We start from the raw sequence: 23,873 nt of genomic DNA, 5'->3' as shown, positions 1-23,873 counted from the left end.
TGAGGTTCACTATGACAAAACTTGAGAACCCCTGCTCTAGACTTTTTTTCTGCTGTGAAGTGGGATAAAAGTACCTAGAATTATTCTTCATGCCTAGAACTCCAACTCATGCTAGAGTTTTTTTCACTCTTAATATTGTATGTCTGCGCTCTCCAGACTGTATTCAGACTTATCATAAGGTTATAACTCCAAAAATTACAATGAATTCTGGTTCATCAGATTAGAGTTTTTCCTGTCTTGTGGATAAAAATGATAGATACCATTACACTATTAATATACTCCGATTAATTTTGTGCTTAGATTGCACTTGGAAGGCATGAAAATGCATGCATTCATTCAAGATCAGAATTTAGCAGTTACATGTTATGAATGTAATTTCCTGCCCTGACAAAGGCTTCAATTCATAATGAACTCAGCATTCCCTACAGCAGTGATTGTCCACCAGGGTGCCATGTGATTCTTTTAAGGGTGTTCCAGGGTGCCTCAAAATATAAGTACTGTTAGGTGTGCAAACACCTACCCATTTCATAAGATAAACTTAGAGATTCAAAAGAATTCATAGTGTCAAAACATTCTTACTTGTTTTGGTCTTTCTGAGTTATTTGCAATAAAATAACAGCTCTATTATTTTCCCATAGTAAAAAAAAACGAATGAAAGCTAAAAGCTGGCATTTTCCAAGGGGTGCCTTGAGTCTGAAAAGTTTGAGAACCACTACCCTATGCTATGGAACAGATAATGATAGAGAATGTTCTGCTTCTTAATTGGTATTATTTGCAGATACAAGTGGCAGAGGTCCCCATCAATTTTATGAGAGGAAGTGGACTGAATAATGGCTTAGGACCTCTGTAATTTATAATCTATTCCAGCATCATCACTGTCTTGCTGGATGACCCTGGTCAAGTCATTTAAGCTGTTTAGACATCAATTTCCCTACCTCTAGAATGAGGATAACAATACTGACCATAAAGTGTTTTAATATGTAAAATGCTATAAAAGATAGGTGCTTTATTATAGGACTTATTGCCATTTCATTAATAAAACACTTTGAATAAATATATTGAAATGGAAAGCTTATTGCCCACATATGCTTATTATTTAATATCACACAATACACATTCAATTTTAGTACTAAATTATGCCCGACTACAATGCTAGTTACCGCTAAAGCAACATGTTACCTATATCTAAGTTGTCAGAACTGCTATAAGAGAAGTTCTTAATAGTAGCATAACTAGAGGTGGATGAGGGAGCACCAAACCTGGGCACTGATTTAGAGAGGGCACAAGATTGGCAACCACTGCCATTCAATAATCCTTGTTGCAGCCCTGGCAGCCACCCAAGGAGCAAAATCTGATTATTATGACTCTGGTTCCTAGAAAAAGAGTGAGACTGAAATGACAGTGCTTGGAAAGGACATAAGCTTTGAACAGCTCTCAAGGACATGACTGCAGCCTAAAGCCAAGTAACACGTTTACACCATAGTAATGTCAAGCTGTGGAACATTCTTTGACTGATCACTGGGTATGTCTACACAAGACCATAGTGATGAGCTACAGCAATGTAGTGTTGGCGGGCACTAACCATGATGCCACCACTACTGAGCAGTAGCAATGAGTAGCTCATTGCTACCGTGCAGTAGGGTTGAATACAGTCCATGCATCACAGGGACTGTTCAGTACCAGCAAGGACTGTGCAATCATTAAGTACTGGCTAAAATAGGTACTAAATGACTGCGTGGTACCAACTGTGCAATCAGGGGCACATGTAGATACATCCACCGGGTGTTACAGACAATTCACATCAGTGACAACAAAAAAAATCACCTCTTTTATTCCAGCCTGGAAAATACTTCACCTTTTTCTCCCTGATGAGGACCTAGCTACTAGGATCTATGGTTTAGAGTCACTTTCAGGCTGAATTACTGTGATTCGTTGTAGTAGGAACTGAAAGCAAAAGCAATGCTAAGCCTCCATTTTGTGCAGAGTGCAGTTGCTCATTTTCTCCACAGATTAAACTACACATCAGACTTGGCATCCAACCTTTCCAGCAGCTTTTAGTTTATGATGTTATTTCTAGACCTTGGTTCTGATCTTCAAACTCCTTAATTGGTAAGATACATTCATCTCTATAAACTGATAAGACTCTGGGATATTTAAGATCATAGTTCCCAGAATGATGCATAAGAACACTAGAAAGGTGATGTGTGTGGTAAGTGAAATCTGGTTATAAAATAAACTTTCAAAGGAGATTGCATTAACAGATCTTCCTGTCTTGACAAGTCTTTTTTCACAATAATTCAAAAGGCATTCATTAATCCTTTCTGTTCCCAGAAACATACAAACCAACCAAGCCACTACAATTACAGCATCTCCCAATCAGAGACAGAGAGAGACAGACAGACAGAAACAGAGAGAGAGAGAAAGAGAGAGGAATTAGACAGACTCTGAGTCACTCTGATTCCTAGATGGTCATGAAAACAAAATCATCAGGTAATCTGACTAGCCAAATATAACATATTTTCCAGAACCATGACTCTTTCTTTACATATGATTTTCATAAGTAATAAAAAAAAAACATAAGCATTTCTCCAAAATACAACCTCCAATACAGCCATTTATACAAAGTGTATAATGCTATATATAAGAACCCAGATTCATAACTCTCAATTTCAGCTCCTTTTCATGGCTTTTGCTCACTTTGTGAGGGGGCATTGGGAAACATGGTGGTGGGATGTAAGGGTGGAAGAGGAAATGGACTCCAGATTCACCAGGAAAAAAGGCTCATTTGTTCCCATAGGGTGAATCTACACAAGACAGTTACTGTAGAGTTGCCTAATTAGCTCCATAGTGACTGCATGTATGCAAGATACTGACTGTGAAGTCATTACTGTGCAATCATTTAGTACTTACATAAACAAGTACTAAATGACTGTGCAGTTGTGCCTACAAGTGGTTCTTCTGTGACGCTGACTGCGCAGTAGCAGTAGTATTACATCATGCTTCCTGCCATGCAACACTACTGCACAGTAGTCATGGGCTACTGTATAGTCAGTGTCTTATGTAGACGCAGCCAGTAAAGCATCATGGTCTACATGAGTAGTGCTATTAGGCCAAAGTAGACCTATTAACTCCTGCATAGGATAGTACTGCCCAACACAGGTACTATTTTATGGCAGAGTTATTTACTCCATTTCAATGCACGTGTAAATGGTGACCAGGGCTGTCTAGTACATGAGGGTACTACAGTGCAGAGACTGCCTGCTAACTAGCCCTGCACTGTTGCATCCTGGTGCCCCAGCCAGCCCTTCTACAGCATGTTGAGCCAGGCAGGAGCAGCACCAGGCTGGCAGGTTGGCTTTCTGTGCCCCCTGCCAGCCAGCACTATGCCACCCCAGCTCAACGTGCTGCAGTTCTGGGCACACATGTAAAAACTGAACCTGGAGGAATAAATTCTGGTATGAACTGCTCTGGAGTTTACTGTATTACATTAATATTCACATGTAGTGAATACCCACAGAGGACCAACCTCCCAGGCTCTGTTCTTCACAGACTCCAGATACAGGAAAGGAGCACAGAGCATTTTCAGGCCTAGGGAGATGGGACATAGTTTACAAAGGCCTATGGAATGAAAAACGCATATCCACATGAAATAGTACTTAAAGGGCATGTCTACACATTCATTAATGTGCTTTTCCTAAAGTGAATTAAATGTAGTATGTATGGGCATTTGTACACATGCTTGCGCACTTTTAAAAGCCCCCACATTGCAGCACATGCATTTGTATAAACAGTGAAATGCACATGGGCACAGAGAAAATGGCAGAGGCATGCTTTTGACCTAAAACACATAGAAGGTGTTGTAGTTCAAAAGTGCACTGCTGCCATTTTCTCAGCGCTGATGTGCATTTAACCGTTTATACAAATGCATGCAATGCAGCACCGGGCACATCAGACTTGATAATTGATTCTGCTCCAACACACCAGATCTCCAGCACATCACAGTAGACAAATATATGTGTATAAATGCCCTCTAATGTGAGAAACTAAATAAAGGCTGCCCTACTGTTCAGTAGCAAAAGCACATATTTGTTAGTGACAATGAGCAGCAGCCTATTTTTACCGTGCATTAGCATAGTAGCATATTTTTATATGATGCTTTAATGAGCAATAACATAGGCTACTATGCATTAAAGCACATGCGTAGATGCCCCCAAAGTTATATAAAAACTTAGTCTTCTTAAACTATAAAGGGCATGAAACAAGTAACATTGATTTTTCATAGTCTTGTCTCAAACTCATTCATGAAAATAGATAGGATTATAGGACAATAGAAAGCAGGCTGGAAGGGACCTTACAAGAACATCTAATCCAGTCTCCTGCATAAAGCAGGATCATTGATGATTAAACTAGTGGTAGTAGACAGGTCATTCTTGGCCTGGAAGGAGGTGGGCAGTGGGGTCCCACAGGATTTGGTCCTTGGACTGGCGTTATTTAATATCTTGATCAGCAATTTGGATGAGGGTGTGGAGAGCACCCTCCAAGTTTGCAGATGATACAAGTTAGGGGGCAAAGTTAATACACCAGAGGACAGGGAGCAGACACAGGCTGTCCTGGACAGGTTGGATCAATGGGAGGAATGAAATGGGATGCAATTCAACAAAGATAAATGTAAGACACTCCACCTAGGAAGGAGGAATCCCCAGCACACCTACAGGTTGGCGGATGACCTCTTCAGCAGCTCAGAGGCTGAGAGAGATCATAGTTGACTCCAAGATGAACATAATCCAGCAGAGTAACAAGGCCATCAGCAAAGCCAATTGCATCTTGTTGTTAGCAGATTTATTAGTGGATGCATGACCAACAGATCAAGGGAGGTGATGCTCCCCCTCTATGCAGCATTGGTCAGGCCTCAGTTGGAGTACTGTGTCCAGTTTTGGGTGGCGCACTTCAAGAGGTACATGGAAAATCTGGAGAGGGTTCAGAGGAGGGCCACTCACATGATTAGTGGCCTCTGTGAAAGACCCTACAAGGGGAGGTTGAGAGATCTGAATCTCTTCAGCCTTTACAAAAGATGGCTGAGGGGTGACCTTGTAGCCACCTGTATGTTTATCGGGGAGGACAGCAGGGAATTGGTGATGCGCTGTTTACCAGCGCATCACCCCCAGGGTGTAACTAGGAATAATGGGTGCAAACTGGTGGAGAATAGATTTAGGTTAGACATTAGGAAGAAATTGTTACAGTAAGGGTGGCCAGAATCTGGAATGGGCTTCCAAGAGAGGTGGTACTACCACCAAACTTGGAGGTCTTCAAGAGGAGTGTGATAGCCAGAACCAGAGGGGTTAAATCAAAACATATATGCTTTTGGAAGCATCTGGTAATTGTCTAAGCAGTTAAGATTAACTAATGCAAATCTTGTAAGTTTGCAACCTGCAAATGGAATTTTGTCTGTCACAATTTAACCAAAGTGTTGAATCTGTTTGCACTGATCATAGGACTACTGAGCCCCCAAAATAAGCAGTGCTACAAGATTAGCTGTTCTAACAGGTTTTTCAAAGGTCAAGCCATAATAAGATCTGACCACCTAATATAATCAGCACATTCCAAGGAATCTAGGAATAAAAAACTAAGGAGTTGAGCTTAGGCAGATAATGCTAATTTCACACCTCAAAGTAATGTGGTGTAACTTGCTTATTGGGTGAACCTGAGTTCGGGCAGTAACCTTTCATGATAATTTCTAACACCTTTTGATCCCATAGGGTAACAGCTACAGGGCAAGATTGTGAGTGGCTCTAAAGCCAACATATTATCATAAGATAAGGTATAAATAAGCATGTATGTCAGGTGACCAGTATGAAGGACGGGACAGAAGGACCATCGCTGTACCAAGCCTGGACCCCAGACTCCCAGTGTGAATGAAGACCGGATCCTGACCAAGGGACCTTCCCGGTGACCCCTTGGACAGCATTGACTTTGCTGGAACAACTTGGTGCACACCAGGCATAGAGGAACTGCCAATAAGGTGCCAATCCCATGTGGGAATTCTTTGTCATTCTGTCTATCTGTTGTTATCATTCACTATTAGCTCTTTATTACTGTACTATCCGTTTGTCACATTAACCTTTCTGTTAACTGTTGTATGCTAAGCTATAAGTAAATTTGCCTTTACTTCACTCCTCACTTGCCTCCTCAATCCCAAACACAGCAGTTTCATGCCTGATACACTCACAGCGCCTAGCCAGCCTGTGACAGAGGAGGCTTGTCAGTCCCCTCGCTGGGGTTTGGTCCTCTTTCCTGCCAGGGGCAAGAGGTTGGACACGATGATCCATTAGGCCCCTGCTGACTATATAATCTATGAATCTATAAACCATCCCAGCCAAGTCACTGTCTAACCTGCCCTTGAAAATTTCCTGGAATAATTCTATGCCCTTTCTAAGCAGCCTATTCCAATGCTTGACCACCTTCATAGGCAATGCAGTCTTGTAACTGGGGAAGCCTGCAACAGCTAATTTTTAACCAATGTACCCTTCACCATCATATCAGCCATTTCAAACTGCTTAACCATACAGTAAATGCAGTTCACTCAGAAGCTTCTGTCCTCCTCTAAACTATTATATTGCTATAAATCATAAAACTTCTAGGTAGTGTAATTGTTTCATCGCAGTATGTAAACTATTTCATTTCTCTACCACCATACAGGAAGTAAATTCCCAGTGGACCCAGTGCCTACCCACAAGCAACAGCAGCTATGGTGGAGGTTATGGGTAAGAATTTTTGTTTGTTTTTAAAGGGGTAAACTTCTCCTCTGACACATAGCTATAACTTTATCAGGGAGAAAAGCACTGATGAACTAAGTAACATTAGCAGAATCTTGCCCATTTTTCATTATGACTTCAACAGCTCTTTTTGATTAACAAATTGCCCTTGATCCTAACATTCTGATCTGTGATTCAGGTCATTATTTTCTCTAAACCCATTTGGTACTGATAAACATAAGAATTATGGGATGTTCACAGACTATTAGCTTCAGCAATTTCTTAATCACTGTGGGTCATGTTGAGGAGCCTTTATTCAAAGTATTTACACCAAAAGTCCTACTGAAGCCAGAATTTAGCTAAAGAAGAATGGGTTGGATAAAGGGACTCCAAGGTGGATAGAAACCTGGCTCTATCACTGGCTCAGAGGGTAATTAGTGGCTCAATATCTGGTTGGCAGCTAGTATCAAGGAGAGTACCCCAGGGATTGGTCTTGGGGCCAGGTTTGTACAATATCTTCAAAATAACCTGGAAGATGGGATGAAGTGCACTCTCATCAAGTTTGCAGATGACACCAAGCTGGGATCAGTACACTGGAGGTTAGAGGGAAGTTCACATTGGAGGTTTAGAGACCTAGAGAAATTGGAGGACTGAACTAAAATGAATCTCATGAGGTCCAATAAGGACAAATGAAAAGTCCAGCACTTAAGACAGAACAGTCGCATGCACTGATACAGGGTAGGGACCGACGAGCTAAGCAGCAGCTCTACAGAAAAAGATCTGGGGGTTACAGTGGATAGTAAGCTGAATATGAGCCAACAGCATGCCCTTGTTGTGAAGAAGTCTAACAGCACACCAGGCTGCATAACTAGGAGTGTTGCCAGCAGATCAAGGGAAGTCATTCTTCTCCTCTATTCCACACTGGGGTACTATGTTCAGTTTTGGGCCCCCCACTACCAAAAGGGTGTAGACAAATTAGACAGAGTCCAACAGAGAATGATGAAAATGGTTAAGGGGCTGGGGTACATGACTTCTGAGAAGAGGCTGAGGGAAGTGAAGACTAGAGAAGAGAAGACTGTGGGGATTTATACCCTTTAACTACCTGAAGAGTGTGTACAAAGAGGATAGAGCTAAACTGTTCTCAGTGGTGGCAAATAACAGAACAAGAAGCAGTGGTCTCATGTTGAAGCGGGGGAAGTTTAAGTTAGCTATTAGGAAGAACTTTTTCACTTGGAAGGTAGCAAAGCACTGGAATGGGTTCCTCAGGGTTATAGAAACTCCATCTTTGCCTGGGATGATATAGCTGGGGCTGGTCCTGCTTTGAGCAGGGAATTGGACTAGTTGAGCACCTGAGGTCCCTTTCAACCTTAATTTTCTATGACTCTGTGATCTAATCTATACTATTACGCATACTGTCATCTCCATTAGTATATATAAAGCCTCATTGTGATAGATGAAATTGTTCGGAGAGGGAGTTGGGTGAGAAACCCTTATATATTCATATTCTCATGCCTTGCTCTGGGAAGAAGTTGTATGGGGCAATGCTGCATGGGACATATGTATTCTCATGCCTTGCTCATTCTTGGAAGACATCCTCACTGAATGGCTGTCAAATGCATTAGCAGAGAAGCTGTACTATAACTGGCAGGAGCAATGCCAAATTGCTCAAGATTCACTACCATGCATGCTTCCAGCTTAGCAATAAATGCTGGATACAATCTTGAAAACAGTGGAAAATCAAGAGCCACTTTGCGCATTTGTTGATGCACCTGGTGGTACAGGAAAAACATTCTGCTTCAATACAATTATTTCAGCAGTGCATGGGAAGGGAACATTGCATTGGATGTCGCATCCAGTGGAGTTGCTGCTACTATGCTTATAGGAGGCAGAACTGTACACTCAAGTTTCAAGGTACCTCTGAATGTATTGCAAACCAGCAGCTGCAGCACGGTCTGACCTTGTTAAGCTGCTTCGAGAAGCAGCATTCATAATCTGGGATGAAGCACCAAGGCTCGTTGGTACATGCTGGAGGATGTAGAATGGACACTGCAAGATTTACTGCAGAGCAATTCACCTTTTGGTGGCAAGGTGATAGTGCTTGGGGATGATGTTTGGCAAATCCTGCCTGTTGTGAAAAATGTCTCATGGCCACAAATAGTAGAGGCATGCTTGAAGTGATCTGAGTTGTGGAACCACTTCCAGATTTTCCAACTTCGTGCAAACATGCAAATACATAAGGGAGGTTTTGATGCACAAAGTGCAAAATACTCTCAATGGCTTTTGGATCTGGGAAATCGCCAAGTTACAAATATTGATGAAACCATTACCCTGCCTCCTGAGCTCTGCATGCCTGTGGATCTCTCAGCAATGATAGAATGGACATATCCAAATCTATTGGATAATTATCAAAATCCAGGAAGGACATCTGAAAGAGCTATTTTGGTGCCACATTACTCTGTTGTAGAGGAGATCAACAATGCTATTGTGGCAAAATTTCCAGGCCAAGAATGGATTTGTACAAGTGCAGATGCTCTTTCAGAGGATAAAAGTGTTATGGCTGTGGCAATTGACTACCTGAATTCCATGAAGGTGTCAAGTTTGCCTCCACATCAGCTGCACCTTAAGCCTGGGATGATCATCATGCTTCTGCAAAACCTTCCCCTTAAGGATGGTCTCTGCAATGGAACATGGCTATTGGTGCAATCCATCATCAATAGCAGATAACTTGAGGCAAAAATTGTTGGATCAGAAAGAACAGTGCTAATTCCTTGGATAGCACTGGAGCCATCTGACTACACATTTCCATTCACATGGACACGTCGACAGTTCCCTGTTCAGGTGGCATTCAGCATTCAGGGCTGTTCCTTTAGGATACTGTCTTCACCCATGGACAACTGTATATGGCTGCTTCCAGAATCTCCTACCCAGAAAACATCTGATTTGTAGTGGCTGCTGACCTGAGTAACAAAACCAGGAATGTTGTGTATACGGAAGTGTTGTGAAGCTGTTGAAGTGCAATCAAATGTGATCTCAAACAAAAATTGGCTCATTGGATTTTCATGCAAGCCACACTGCACGGGGCATCTAGTGCAGTATTATTCCTGCAGTTTTAGTAGTCTCTTCTGAGACTATAAAATAGTTCTGTGGTAATCTGCTAGAGAGTGCTCAAGAGCGATGAAGACTGCTCTGTACCCACCCCTGGAGACTGAAAGCAACATCTGGTTTGACAGCTTCTGTAGTCATGAAGTGAGAGATTTATGAGGCTAGACTTGATCTGTGGTCTGCCATATAATAGAGTATTATAACACTACCATACAAATCATCAGGTAGAGCTAATTTTGCTTCCTAAAGGTGAACTTCAATGATTACGTATTAATTCATAAAAATATTAATCTGTTTTTTGCCTGCTAAAGTTTGTGCAACTTTAACATTTATAAATACCTGAATAATAGTTCTTCTTTATTTACATGCTTAAAGTTAGTTTCTTTGTTTCTCTGAAACATTTAGTGGCTTAGCAAGAACCCTTTGAATCAGTGCTGTCTGCTGTGGGGTAGGATAAAGAGCCATAATCTGTTGCAAACACAGAAGCCTGAACTTAGAGTTAGCAGAAAGCAACACACTATTTTTGGGTTCTGAAGGTCTCCTTCAAGTAGTGATGTTATTGTTAATAGGATCAGAAGCCACAAAATAGACTGATTTTCAGCTATATTATTTTAAAACCTATTTCTTTGGAATTTATCTTTACTTGGGGTAAAAGTGACCAGTTTATATGCAGAGAACTCAGGTGAGGTGACATCCTTTCCCTAACAGAGAAGCAGGCATTAGGCTGTAAACAGTCTCTCTGTGTCTACTGTTGGACTCTACTATCCTCTCTGAATATAACAGTCTTGGATTTGGAAACATATGTATATTAGAGTTTCTTAGCCCATCTAAAATGTCACCCTATTCCTCCTAGGATAGTTGAAGATGCTCTTTCTGCCCCTTCTGTCTCTCCCTCCATATCTCTCATAGATAGATTTTAAAGCATGCTTCTAGAGGCCTGGTGATTTTCAGAACAAGGCATGGTGGGCAAGTAATCAAGGGAGAGCTACCTTTGCACTCAAGCCAGGTAGGAGCCATATAGCCTCAAGGGTGAATCATAACCACCCCTGGGGCCCAGTCCTACAACACTTATGATCTGGGGTCTCTATCAACATTACTCTAGTGGCTTCTGTATGTATTTTCTTATCCCATGCACCAGCCTCATTTAAATCAATGGGATTGCTTTCAAAGTAAGGTATACCTATAGGATATCAGCATCTGTCTCTTACTGATTTGGGATATTAGGAAGAATATTTCACATTTCTTTTAATTTTGCTATTGTGTACAATTCACATTTACATTAAGACAAATGAGATTTCCATGCCTTTTCAGAGCATTTTGCTCTTCTTCCCCACTTTTTAGTGTCTTCATTTTCCAAAATCCTTTTCACTACTTTGTTTTGTTTACATATCTTTAATTGCTATCGTTTCACTGGAGATATTATCAACTATGAAGATGATAAATAGCTACATTCTTTTCCATAAAGCTGTTTCAGCAAGCTGTCGAACATGAGATTTATTCATATGCTTTAAGGTCAGGATTAGTTTCTCCATCAAAAAGCAAAAGAAAAAAGTGAAACTTGCTTCAGTAAGAAATAGTGCAAGTTGTCAGGTTTGTTAGTGTGTTGTTACTTGATAATTAGTTCAAGACAAGCTTGAAGCTTGTAGCAGCTTCAAAGAACATTGTAAATCAGACCACACTCAGGACTCTTTGGGGACGCATCAGTAACCATTCAGTATAAGATTAAGCGGCTGTGAATACACATTACTCAAATATTCCTTTTCTCTGTATATGGTATGTAGATGTAGTAAATCCATTTTTCTGTTTTTCCCCCTGTGACTAGTATAAAAGCCAGTCAGTCAAAATGCACACAGCTTTAATAAAGATGGACGGAAAAGCTTTACTATGCACCTCTCTGGATTTAAATTCAGTTTTCATGCTGCAGAATAAAATTGAGAAAGTCATGACTGTTGGATTCAGTGGCCACATCTACATGAGATGCTTAGAATCATAGAATCATAGAAAATTAGGGTTGGAAGGGACCTCAGGATCTCATCTAGTCCAACCCCTTGCTCAAAGCAGGACCATCCCCAACTAGATCATCCCAGCCAAGGCTTCGTCTACCTGGGTCTTAACAACTGCCAAGGATGGAGATTCCATAACCTCCCTGGATAACCCATTCCAGTGTTTTACTAGTCTCCTAGTGAGAAAATTCTTCCTAATATCTAAGCTAAAAACCCCTTGCTGCAACTTGAGACCACTGCTCCTTGTTCTGTCATCTGCCATCACTAAAAAGAGTCTAGTCTAGTCTCTTTCAAACCCCACTCTGTAGTTGAAGGCTGCTATTAAATCCCTTCTCAGTCTTCTTTTCTCTAGACTATATAAGCCCTGTTCCCTCAGCCTGTCCTCAAAAGTCATGTCCCCCTGCCCCCTCACCATTTTTGTTGGCTTCTGCTGGACTCTCTCCAATTTGTCCACATCCTTTCAGAAGTAGAAGGTCCAAAACTGAACACAGTACTCCAGATGCAGCCTCACCAGTGCTGAATAGAGGATAATAATCACTTCCCTTGCCCTGCTGGCAACACTCCTACCAGTGCAGCCCAGTATGATGTTACCCTTCTTGGCAACAAGGGCACATTGCTGGCTCATATTCAGCTTATTATCCACTGTAACCCATCGGTCCTTTTATGCAGAGCTGCTGTCCAGCCATGCAGTCTCCAGCCTGTACCAGCGCATGGGTTTGTTCTGTCCTATGTACAGGACTTTGCACTTGTCCTTATTGAACCTCATGAGATATCTTTAGGCCTAATCCTCTAATTTTTCCATGTTACTCTCAATCCTAACCCTACCCACCAGCATATCTACTTGGGGTCATCTGCAAACTTGCTGAGGGCGCACTCCATGCTATCTTCCAGGTTGTTGATGAAGAGATTGAACAAAATCAGCCCCAGGAAGAACCCCTGGTGTACTCCACTTGATACTGGCTGCCATCTAGATATCGAGCCATTGATACTATATTGAGACATTGACCCTCTGAGCCCAACGCTTTAGCCAGTTTCCTATCCACCTTACAGTCCATTCATCCAGCCAGCACATCCTTACCTGCCTGAATAATTTTATGGGAGCCTTGCTCCCACAAAGCCTTGCTAAAGCCTTGCTAAAATCAAAGTATCAAAGCATCAAAAGCCTTGCTAAAATCAAAGTATACCACATCCACAGAACCAGTCATCTAATCATACAAGGCAATCAGGTTGGTCAGGCATGACTTGCCCTTGGTGAATCCATGCCAACTATTTCTAATCACCTTCTTTTCCTCCACGTGCTTAGAAATGAATTCCTGCTCCATGATTTTTCCAAGGACTGGAGGTAAGGCTGACTTGTCTGTAGTTCACTGGATCCTCCTTCTTCCCTTTCTTAAATATGGGCACTATGTTTGCCCTTGTGCAATCATCCAGGACCTCTCATGATCACCATGAGTTTTCAAAGATGATGGCCAGCAGCTCTGCAATCACTCACTCAGTGCCCTCAGGTGTATCCCATCCAGTCCCATGGACTTGTATATGTCCAGTGTTCCTAAATAGTCCCAAACCTGTTATTTCACCACTGTTGACTGCTCACCTCCTCAGAAACTGTGCTGTCAGGTGCAGTAGTTTGGGAGCTGACCTTGCCTGTGAAGACTGAAGTGAAAAAGGCATCGAGTAGTCCAGCCTTTTCTGCATCCTCTGTCACTAGGTTGCCTCCCCCATTAAGGAGGGGACCCACACTTTCTTTGATCTTCCTCTTGTTACTGACATATGTATACCAGCCCTTCTTGTTACTCTTCACATCCCGTGCTAGCTGCAACTCCAACTGCACTTTGGCCTTCCTGACTTCATCCCTGAATTCCTGAGCCATACTCTTATTCTCCTCCCTAGTCGTTTGTCCAAGTTTCCACTTCTTATAAGCTTCCTTTTTGTGATTTAGTTTACTGAAGAATTTATTGACCATGATGCAATGATACTGCACAGTGGATGTACAGTGCCTAAAAATGGGATGCTGAACCATGACCGGGGCTTCTAAGTACTACTACAATACACATAGACAATGATAACTATGTGTTCATGTCATTAGCTCCAGCAGAAGAATGCTGCATGTGGCTCTCAGGAAAGTAAGACGAGAAGATAGTTTTCAAATGATAAATCTCAGTATAAAGTTCTATTCTTGATTCTCTTAATAATACAATACTTCAAAGGATTTTAAAAAATATTATTTGTAAATATTTTAACAAGGAGACACATCTGTCCAGTTTAAGGATTTTCATTTAGGGTAGTTACAGTTTGGGCAATTTACTATTTCCTAAAGAAATAAATTATATTAGCCAAATACTGATCATTTGCATGCTGCCTTTGTTACCAATTCTCAACTGCAGCCTGCTTGAGTACTATTAACTCATTCCATTGATTTATTCATAACAATTTCATCTTGGGGCTAAATCAAAAAAAGGACTCAGGCATGTATAAGTTCAGGTCCTTGACACTCATCTTTTAAGTGTCTTTCTCAAGAGTAGAATCCAGACCCCTGATGTTGTTCTAAGGTGTGTATAGTGTTTTCTCATGTGGTAGCTGGTTGATGTTGCTTTTGATGTACAACCCACTGGTGTCATTGTATTCTGGAAAGCCAATGCTAGCAAGCAGTCTTCCAGATTCTAAAGGTGACAAAAAAAAAACCAAACAAAAAAACCCAACTCTGATCCGTGTTCAGTAGCAAAAGTTCTGAAAGGTTTATTGCTTTGGACCATTTGGTTTGATTAATGGCCAGTCTGACTTAGTGAAGCTTGCCCTTGACAGGTAAAGAGAGACACCACATGTTGTTCATGCTCTTCATCCCCATATTTATACTTGTGTGCACCTCCACCCATTGTCCCATACCAGTTCTTATCTCTCTCTCTGCTGAGATGTTAATCTTTACTTGTTTCATTTCTGCTGTTTACACACCTACATTTTGTTTCTTGCTATCTCTGGCTCATTACTGTGTTCTTTTTACATTCAGCCTCAAGTTTTTCAACTGCTGGTTTCATACTCCCTTCTTTGAATTAGTGTCTTTTTGCTCATTAGTGTATACTTTTATTTATTTTTCTTTCTTATCAGGTCATCCAGCAGTCATAAGGCCCCTTTCTCCCATACTGCTTTTTGGCAATGCAGCTTACTATAGGTTAGCATAACTATGGCCTAGCACAACAGGAACTCATACACCTGACTTGGGCATTTAGGTCCCTTGTGCAGCAAATGATTAGAATTAAACCCAAGCACCCCCTCCCAGAACAGAAGTGAAAATACACTTCTTAGAGCAAGCCAATAGGAAAGAAACAGGAAGCTTAGGTGCCTCTGACCAGGCAGGGATTGCAAACCAGGATCTTTTCCTCAGCTGTAGAGAGTTGCATTTTCAGCCATTCTTTAAAAGAACTCAGCAAGGTTTAGTATTCTGTTGATGCTTCCGCTTCTGCTACCATCTTTTGTAATAACCTAAAGATTTATTTCATTCTCCTGGGACATGTTAAACCTGGGTTCAAATCTCCCTTTAGCCTGAGGGTATTTAATCTGCTATCCTCTGCTTAACAGGAGGGTTCCCACACCACCAGGCTACATATTTATCTAGTACCATTTCTGTTGCTGTGTGCCATTGAGCAGCAAATTCAAGATGCACAGTATTAATTGAGGGGGTGAAAGAAAGAGAGAGAGAGGCATCATGAATATGGCCTAATGGCCATCTTGAACTGCAGAAGACAAATTCTAATAACTTCTTCAAAGAATGCATTTTATCCAATAACTGCTTCATAGGAGCAGGGACTGGAACTCAGCATTCTCCTTTCCTGTGTGTGCCCTAACAAGGAAGGCATGTATGTGGCCCCCCCCCTCTGTCTCCATACATTCTGAATTCTTTAGTGATTAGGGCACTATGAAGGCTGTCATGATGCCCCCTATTGGTTACTCAAGTCCTGCCCTCACTCCAGGTTTTCTGTGTAACCCCTGTTCTATCTCACCTGCCATGAATTGATATTCCTTTTCTCTTGATTGAGAAGCTTCCCCTGAGTCCTGAAGTGATCTCCTTGGTGTGTAGTAGACTCAGTCTGATCTCTAGGCCCCTCTGTCACATTTTCTGTTTTCTGTGGGTGGTTTGAATGCTGAGTCAGAACTACCCATGCCTTTCAAACAACTCAAATTTGGCTGTCATAATCTCATGACTTCAAGGGTTGTCATCAAGCCTTGCGGGCTCTAATTGTGGCCTCTATATTCCTCTACAGCCACACCCAAGCCTTGCAGGTGTCACTCAATTATCCCTCATGCTCCTGTACAGGTTTCAGCTTTCTTGGCTTTAGCCCACAGGTTATTCTGGCCGTTGGCCTCTAGCCTGGACACACTTGCTCTGGCCCAGCTTCTTGGCCTCTGCCTCTATGTCTCTTGGGGCTCAGGCCCTGACCTCCTCACCTGAGGTGGTCAGCTGACATGGTTTCCCCAGTCTCCCTCTTTCCCTCTCTCCTTCTCTTTCTCTCTCACTCTCAGCCTATAGTGACTTGCTCCTGGCAGGGCCAAACCTGGAGTGCCTCTCTAGTGAACCAACGTGGCTTCCTAACCAATCTTACAACCACTACCAGTTCTTCATTATTTACTGTCTCCACCATAGCAAACAAAGGACACCATCCATCTGGGCACAAACAAAACAAAGAATAAGTCAAACTCAAAGTCATCCGCATCCTCGACAAACTTAAAACAGAATGGAAGATTCTCCACCTTCATGCCCAGGATCCCTTTACCACCACTCCAGGCTCCACAGCAGTGGTCCACATCCTACCCACAGTCAGTTCCACACTGAGCCTCCTGGCCTGACGGCAGGTCTCTTATGTGATAAGTCCCTCCCCCTCTGACCAGTCTCGCCTATCACACAGCATGATCCCATTGTCTTTTCATTGGTCTGTTCAGCCCTGTTTGGTTTCAAGGTACCCATAGCAGGACTGTTGGGTACTGCTGAAACCCTGTCTCCTCTTCCTGTATTGTTTTTGTCTGTGTGCCCCCCCATCCTAGAGCCACAAAGACTGTACTCTTAAAGGGCCCCCACAGGCCCTGCTTCTCCCTGCTTGGGTGTTAACCCAAATCTCCTACTTTTTAGGAAACTACTGTAATCATAATGCTGTAACACAGAAAGTGGGTGCAAGCCTTTCAGTAAATACCCCTCAGGGGCTTGGAGGAATGCCTAGTTTTTGAATCCTTAAACCAGAATAACTCAGAACAGGGATGTTCTGAACATGCACAAAAGCAGGACTCTAGGGCCTAAAGAACACCAGTGTCAAACAGGGTTCTTCCAGGTTAAGGCACAAATAGAGTTGGGATTTTTGGATTGCAATGTTGGCCTTAGGCACAATTAGCTCTTTGATCTACTGAGCTTCAGGTCCCAATATACATTTTACAGGGTTGGGCAAACTGTATATTCATTACTAGCCAGACCTGAATGTTAATGACTAAAAGTACAACATATTTTAAATACAAATATTAAAAGACTCATATGGAAGAGAATAGGTAAAGGAAGGAAAGAGTGGCTGGATATGTTAAGATACTTGTAAGTGACTAGGAAATCTGGAAGAGGTATTTTTGTTGTTGTTTAGTATGTACAAGCATTTAACCGTGTTGAATATATGAGCCATATGTGAAATACTTGAATGTTTGCAGTAAGAAAATAAGTCTGGAAATTCCACAGGTTTTTCTCTAGCTTGAATGACAAAGGACTGGAAAATGACACCTTGGTTAACTGAACTTTTTTGGATTTTAAATTACTTTTATTGATATTTGGTTTTGTTGTTTTCTGCAGTCATTGACTGGTTCTTATATTATTCTGATTGATTTGGTGCAAGATATAAGTTGCTAGGACTATCTTATGCAAAAGAAAATAATCCTCCTGCAAGAATATCAACCATCATGTTGTACATTACATACTTTGTTATAGTTATTTATAGTACTGCCAACCATAGAAACTGGCAATGCCATCTTTGTTTGCAGTCCTCACCATACTTACTATTTGCAAATATACTATTTGAAAAATGTATGAATTGCATAATGTACCTTGACTATGTCATATGCTGTGTCTTTTATTCCATAGAAACTAACACATGGTATACTAAGGATATTTTTATAAGGCTACGTGTATGTTTTCTTTTTACTAAGACTAATGAATGTGACACTTTTTGCTGTTATGGCAAAGATTACTATGATAGTCAATGGCCATACATTTAGTGGTGTTTTATCTATGTTTAAATCAGTGTGGGCAAGTCTGCACCTGAAGCTAATGCTGCTGAATAAGCTCTGGCACAGTTTTCAGAGGAGTTTATTACTTCTAGGCATCATGTTTGCACATGGGTCCAGGACCAGAGAACATTGAGCTGGGGCAGAGCAGTCCCAGCTGGCTGGAGGCCCCAAGGGTCAGCCTGCCAGCCCAGGGTTTCTCTGATGCACTCAACATGTTGCAGAAGAGCTGGCTGGAGCATGAAGGTGCTATAGTGAGGGGCTAGCTGGCAGGCAGCCCCTATACTGAAGCACCTTCATGACCCAGCCAGCCCCATCAGCCCCATGTGCACTGTGCCTGAGTAAATAACTCTGTCATAGGATAGTATTTGTGTCTGACAGTATTGTCCTGTGGTGAAGTTTATTAGTTTGCTGTGACCTAATAGCACCACATGTGTAGACAGTGACATTTTACTGCAGAGCTAATTAGTCAACTCTGTAGTAAGTGTCTCGCATAGACATGCCCTGTGAGAATTTTTCATCTAAAAAGTAAACTAAGTGTATTCATGGCAAGAATAAACCCTCTGTGACTTCAATAAGGCCTTAATGCAAACAAGAGTAGTTTGGTATTCTGAACAAGCCTTTAGAATTATACACATTCATCTTCAGTTGCATAACACCAAAGAAAATTAGCCTGTGGTTGAACGTGGTACTTAATATAATCTGTATTTTACAGCAAGATGAATTGTGCTTTTCTCAGGGTATTTGTTTTCCCCACTGTAGTCTCCCTTTGCCCTTCTTCAAGTGGCATATATGAGATATGTAAATGTGATGAATGTGCACATAAGAATCTAAAGTTACTTTTAGTTGAACCTATTAATGGCAATGCATGCATAGTTTTACTTTATGTTCACAATATATTATGTGCTTTTCAACCTGGCAGCACTCTTTTCCATACTTTTGGTTGGAGTCATTTTATTTCAAAATGCCCTTGGACAAATATATCAGCATAGTTGTGAAGTGATGACAGAGGCTTTGAAAAGACATTAATTTCTAGAAGTGGGAAATTTCCACTACTCTAGGAAATCTCTCTGGGCAATGAAGCAGTGTTGGCAATTCAGCATCTAGATATGACCTCACCCCTGGTCTCTATACCTTACCCAGACCAAGGAGTCCCCAGTTTGGAAAAGGTTTGGGGGAACAATGACTATTGCTTTCCTCCCATTCCCTCATCTGGGAAATGAGAGGAAAGTCTTTCCCCATCTCTCCACTCCCTTCCCATAGACGAGGCTGGAAGGGGAATGGAGCAGTGGGGCTCTATTCCCAGGTTTGGGGAAGTTCAGGGAGCACTGCCCTGCTGCTCCACTCCTCTCCCAGACCAGGAGGGGAGTGGAGCAGCAAGAAATGCCCTCATACCTTCTCCATACTGGGGTGTCCCCAGTCTTTGGAAGGCTTGAGGAGCAGGGGCAGAGGCAGCTCTGCTCTTCCATGATTAAGAGGAGTCAAGCTGCAGGGTAATGCTCCTCTACCTTCTCCAGACCAATGTCCCCCAGTCAGAGGAGGGCACAAGAGCTATTGCTGCTTAGATCCTCCCAGTCACACAGGAGTCAAATAGAAGTGTACAGGCATTCATTCTTGTAAGAAAAACTCTCTCACTGGGCAGACCTTCCAGGTGTCAAACTAGAACATCTTTCTCCCAGTGGGAGCATGTTTCCTCTGGGACAAACTGAATGAATGCTTGCATGCTTCTAGATTCTATTGGGAGGATGACAATTCAAAACATAATACAGTACTACATGTGGCCAGAGTTTGTGTTTCTCCATGATCAGTAGTAGCCTTTGTTACTAATAGGGTCTCTGAGCCCAAACAAGTAAAGACGATGATTCAGACACAGAAGCAATTCCTTGATCCTCCAGGCCAGGGGGTAAACAGGAAGTTAACCCTTATTTAATAAAAATCATACTGGTTAAAACATTCTCAAGCCTTGGAAAAACATAAATGATAATGATACTAATAAATGATTTTAATTATGGAGAAAGAACCAGTAACTGTGAACATGGAACATGTTGTTTTAAAAAATGCCAAAATACATCCAAAGTATAGTGGAGCATGATTATCACAAATAGGGCAAGCACAAGATAGCTGTACAGGAAAAGGGTGACCAGGAAATGTATCTATAAAAATTAACAAATCCTTGCCCTTCTGTTAAGATAAGAAGACCACAAAACATAAAATGGGACACAGGCTTTATAGTAAATGACACTTGTTATAAGCAGTCTTTTGCTTTGAATACATCAATGAACAAATCTGCTCTCTGTGATTGGCTGTCGGCTACAGCCAACGCTGGGGACTTTGAAGTGTGCCAAAGATCCTGCTGTGACCAAAACCAGAGGTCCCTGGCTAGAGGGTCTCGTCCCTCCACTCAGGATCACTCTGATCACTATATTTGGGGTCAGGATGGAATTTTACTCCATGATCATATTGGTATGGACTGTGGGGGGGGGGGGTTGCCTTTGTCTCTAGCAGTGAGTGTGGCTCTCTGTCCATGACCTCTTGAGCGTATATTGACAACATTTTATACAAGCAGGACATTGGCTACTGTGGACCCCCAGCTTTACCTACCTGTGGCAGGTTAGGGTGTTAAGCCTACGTTGTGTCAGGTTTGATATTAATCTTATGTAGAGTCTAGATTATGGTTAGTACGGGATATTTTGGAAAGGGATGATCCTGCCATAGGCAGGAGGTTGAACTAGATGACCTCTGGTGGTGACCATTCAGCCCTACCTCTCTATGGCTCTATGCCTTCAGGGATAAAAGGAGAATGACAACATTGACCTCATTAGTATATATGCTCCCATTGAAGAAATGGAAGGTGAAATAATAGATACATTTTATAAAGAAATAGAACAGATCCATGATAATCCTAACAAATGCCATGAAATGAAACGCATGAAATTAGTGTCTGAATAAACTCTGGTGCAGTTTACAATGGAGTTTATTGGCCCTGGGTGCCATCTTCACCCCTGCTTCTAGGACCACAACATGTTGAGCCAGGGCAGAGAAGCTCTGGCTGGCAGGGGGCCCTGGGGGTCAGTCTGGCAGCCTGCCAGGCTGGGGCTGCTCCAACCCAGCTCAGAATGCTGCAGAGGGGTGGCTGGGGCACACGGGTGCTCAAGTGTGGGGCTATCCAGCAGACAGCCCCCATACTGAAGCATTTTTGTGTCTCAGCCAGCCTTGTCAGTGTCTACATGTGTTGTGACAGAGTGAGAAACTTTGCCACAGGATAGTACATGTGTCTGGCACTGCTATCCTATTGCGCAGTTAATTTGTTTACTTTGGCCTAACAGCACTGCATGAATAGACACTGACAGTTTATTCTGAAGCTAATTCATCTGCTCCACAATAAACATCTCATGTACATGTGCCCATTGACTCCAGAGGTAAAGTAGGAAAAAAAAACAAATGCAGCTATTGGACACAGGGAAAGAAACCCTTTGTAATGACAGCGATGAGGATAAAGTTACACATTACACTTAGACCATACTAAAGGCACTTAAAATGTAAGAGTCTGCATGTTAACTCTTGTTAACTTGTGCCAAGTGCCCTCCAAGTGTCAAAGTTATGCCCCTACAAGTGAGGGTTAACTCTGAGCCATGCTACATAGCTCATGTTAAGGTAACTTCAGCCTGTTCAGATGAGATACAACGAGCAATTTGCAGTCCTTCAGTATCCCAGGATGCACCATGCCCAGCCCTGAGAGCAGGAACAGAGCGTAGGTGTCCTGTTTTCTAGCTACATCCCTGTTCACCTGCTTTCTAATGGCAACTCAGAGCTGTGCAGGTTTCTTGGTTCTGAACACTCCTAAGCTCTCCTAAAAACAGAATGTAGAAAGGGATCCTGGAACTAGTTGGCAGTTCCCAGAACTGGTTGGAGAACAGAGAGCATTCAGAATTTCACAAGTTGCCCAGACTTTAATAAGAAATGTTATTAACCCTTAGTGTGCGACTGCTTGCAGCATTCTCCAACTTTAACACTGCTTAACATTCCACAGATTGGGTATGGTCTAAGTGTAACATGTACCTTAATTTGTTTTGAGACTTGTTTCTGTCTTATAATGACAATAACGAGAGAGAGAGACGCCACATAATACCCAGTCTTTGCGAAAGACAAAATAGATATACAGTAATAGCAGATGGAAATTCTTACAGGTTTGCGGTTTTCAAATACTGTTTTGTGAAGGATACAGAAGATGCTGTTACCAAGGGGAAGACAAAAGAAGGGAGCCACAAAAGAGAATAAAGCAATAGCACCAAAACCAAAAAGCATGGCATGCGCTGACAAAGACTGTAGGAAAGCCACTGAAGATAAATACATAGAAAGTATCATATGTTTCAGCCTTTGGACCAGATCTTTCAGAACTGAAATCAGTTTCATGTTGAGGAATATAATAAAGCCAAAAGAAATGCCAATACCACAGCATAAATGACAATATCTGCATGACTTGGTGGAAACAGAACATAAATAGTAATACTGTGAGAGTAATTTAGAAAGGTATCTGTGGAGGAAAACACGAGAATCACACACAAATCTTATAATGGATGAAAATAGATATCCTTTATTTACAAAAACGGCAATTATGGAAAGAATAATTATATAGAAAATTGCTTATAATTATAGGAAGCATAAAGAGTACTTCAAGCAGCTCTTTCATAGTCACTCTGATAAAGGTGAACAACAAATAACCATGTTTTTCAAACATCTGAGGCAATTGTGGAATAATCCAGGGGGGTATAAGATTGTGTACACACACAACATAGCACCAGGTGTTGAAAGCATCCCAATACCCATTCCCAATTTTATAAAAGAGAGTTGCAATAAAATGAAAGAACTGCTACAGCATTTCCCTTCTCATTAAGCTTATTAAATTCCATCTTTCATCATTTTACATAAATGCAATCCATATTCAGAGTACATAGTAGGGAAAATCTATCAGTGTAGATTTTAGATGAAAAGGTCCACTGTGGATCAGTCTGTCAGCTAACTGAGACAATATGAGAATACAATAAGAGTATATGCATATTTTTTACAGTTAAAAAAACACAGACTAGTATGTTACAGGATGACATTTGGGCTTCAACAAGTAAATGTGGAACACTTTGTAAATGTTTTACATATTTATGCCTCAGAAGTGTCAGGTTATTGAATGGAGCAGTGATGTACTTCTTGATTAATGAGGGATTAAGCCAAGGATATGTGGCGTCTTTGATATACTGTGGGCACATATACAGATGGTATTAATCTGGCTGAATAAACTTCAGCATGGTTCACACCAAACTGTACTGTTCCCAGTGCTGCATTTGGATGTGCGCCCAGGACTACAGCATGTTGAGCTGAGGTGGAGCAGCCCTGGCTGGCAGGAGGACTAGGGGGTCAGTTTGCAAGCCTGGGACTGCTCCAAGCCAACTCAGTGTGCTGTCGAGGGGCTGACTGGGGCCAGCAGGTGGACCCACACTTAAGCACCCTCGTTCCTCCACCAGTGCTATCATTGTCTGTGTGTGCGCTGGGGCAGAGTAAATAAATCCATCATAGAATCATACTGCTGTGGCAGTATGGCAGAGTTAGTTTACTCCATCCTAATAGCACTGCATGTTTAGAAGCTGACATTTTACTGTGAAGCTAATTAGCCAGTTCTGCAGTAAACAGCTCATGTAGATATGCCCAGCATATAGAAAAATGGCACAACAGTTTCAAAATTTTCAAGATGGGGTAAATTTAAATAGCATGAATTAAC

The 23,873-nt window shown here is 41.8% G+C and overlaps 1 long non-coding RNA gene across 1 annotated transcript; it reads left to right on the top strand.

The window, feature by feature from the left end:
* The first annotated feature begins 5,322 nt into the window (after positions 1-5,322).
* On the top strand, positions 5,323-21,926 carry LOC109324783. Its single transcript, XR_002105006.1, has 3 exons — positions 5,323-5,475; positions 6,639-6,641; positions 21,915-21,926. It is a non-coding gene; the product is annotated as an uncharacterized LOC109324783 (long non-coding RNA).
* Positions 21,927-23,873: the final 1,947 nt, after the last annotated feature.

Source organism: Crocodylus porosus, unplaced genomic scaffold (genome assembly GCF_001723895.1).
Source record: "Crocodylus porosus isolate Cpor-Errol unplaced genomic scaffold, CroPor_comp1, whole genome shotgun sequence".
NCBI classification, from domain to species: Eukaryota; Metazoa; Chordata; order Crocodylia; family Crocodylidae; genus Crocodylus; species Crocodylus porosus.
The sequence above is the reverse complement of the archived record's forward strand: the minus strand, read 5'-3'. Positions and strand labels throughout refer to the sequence as shown.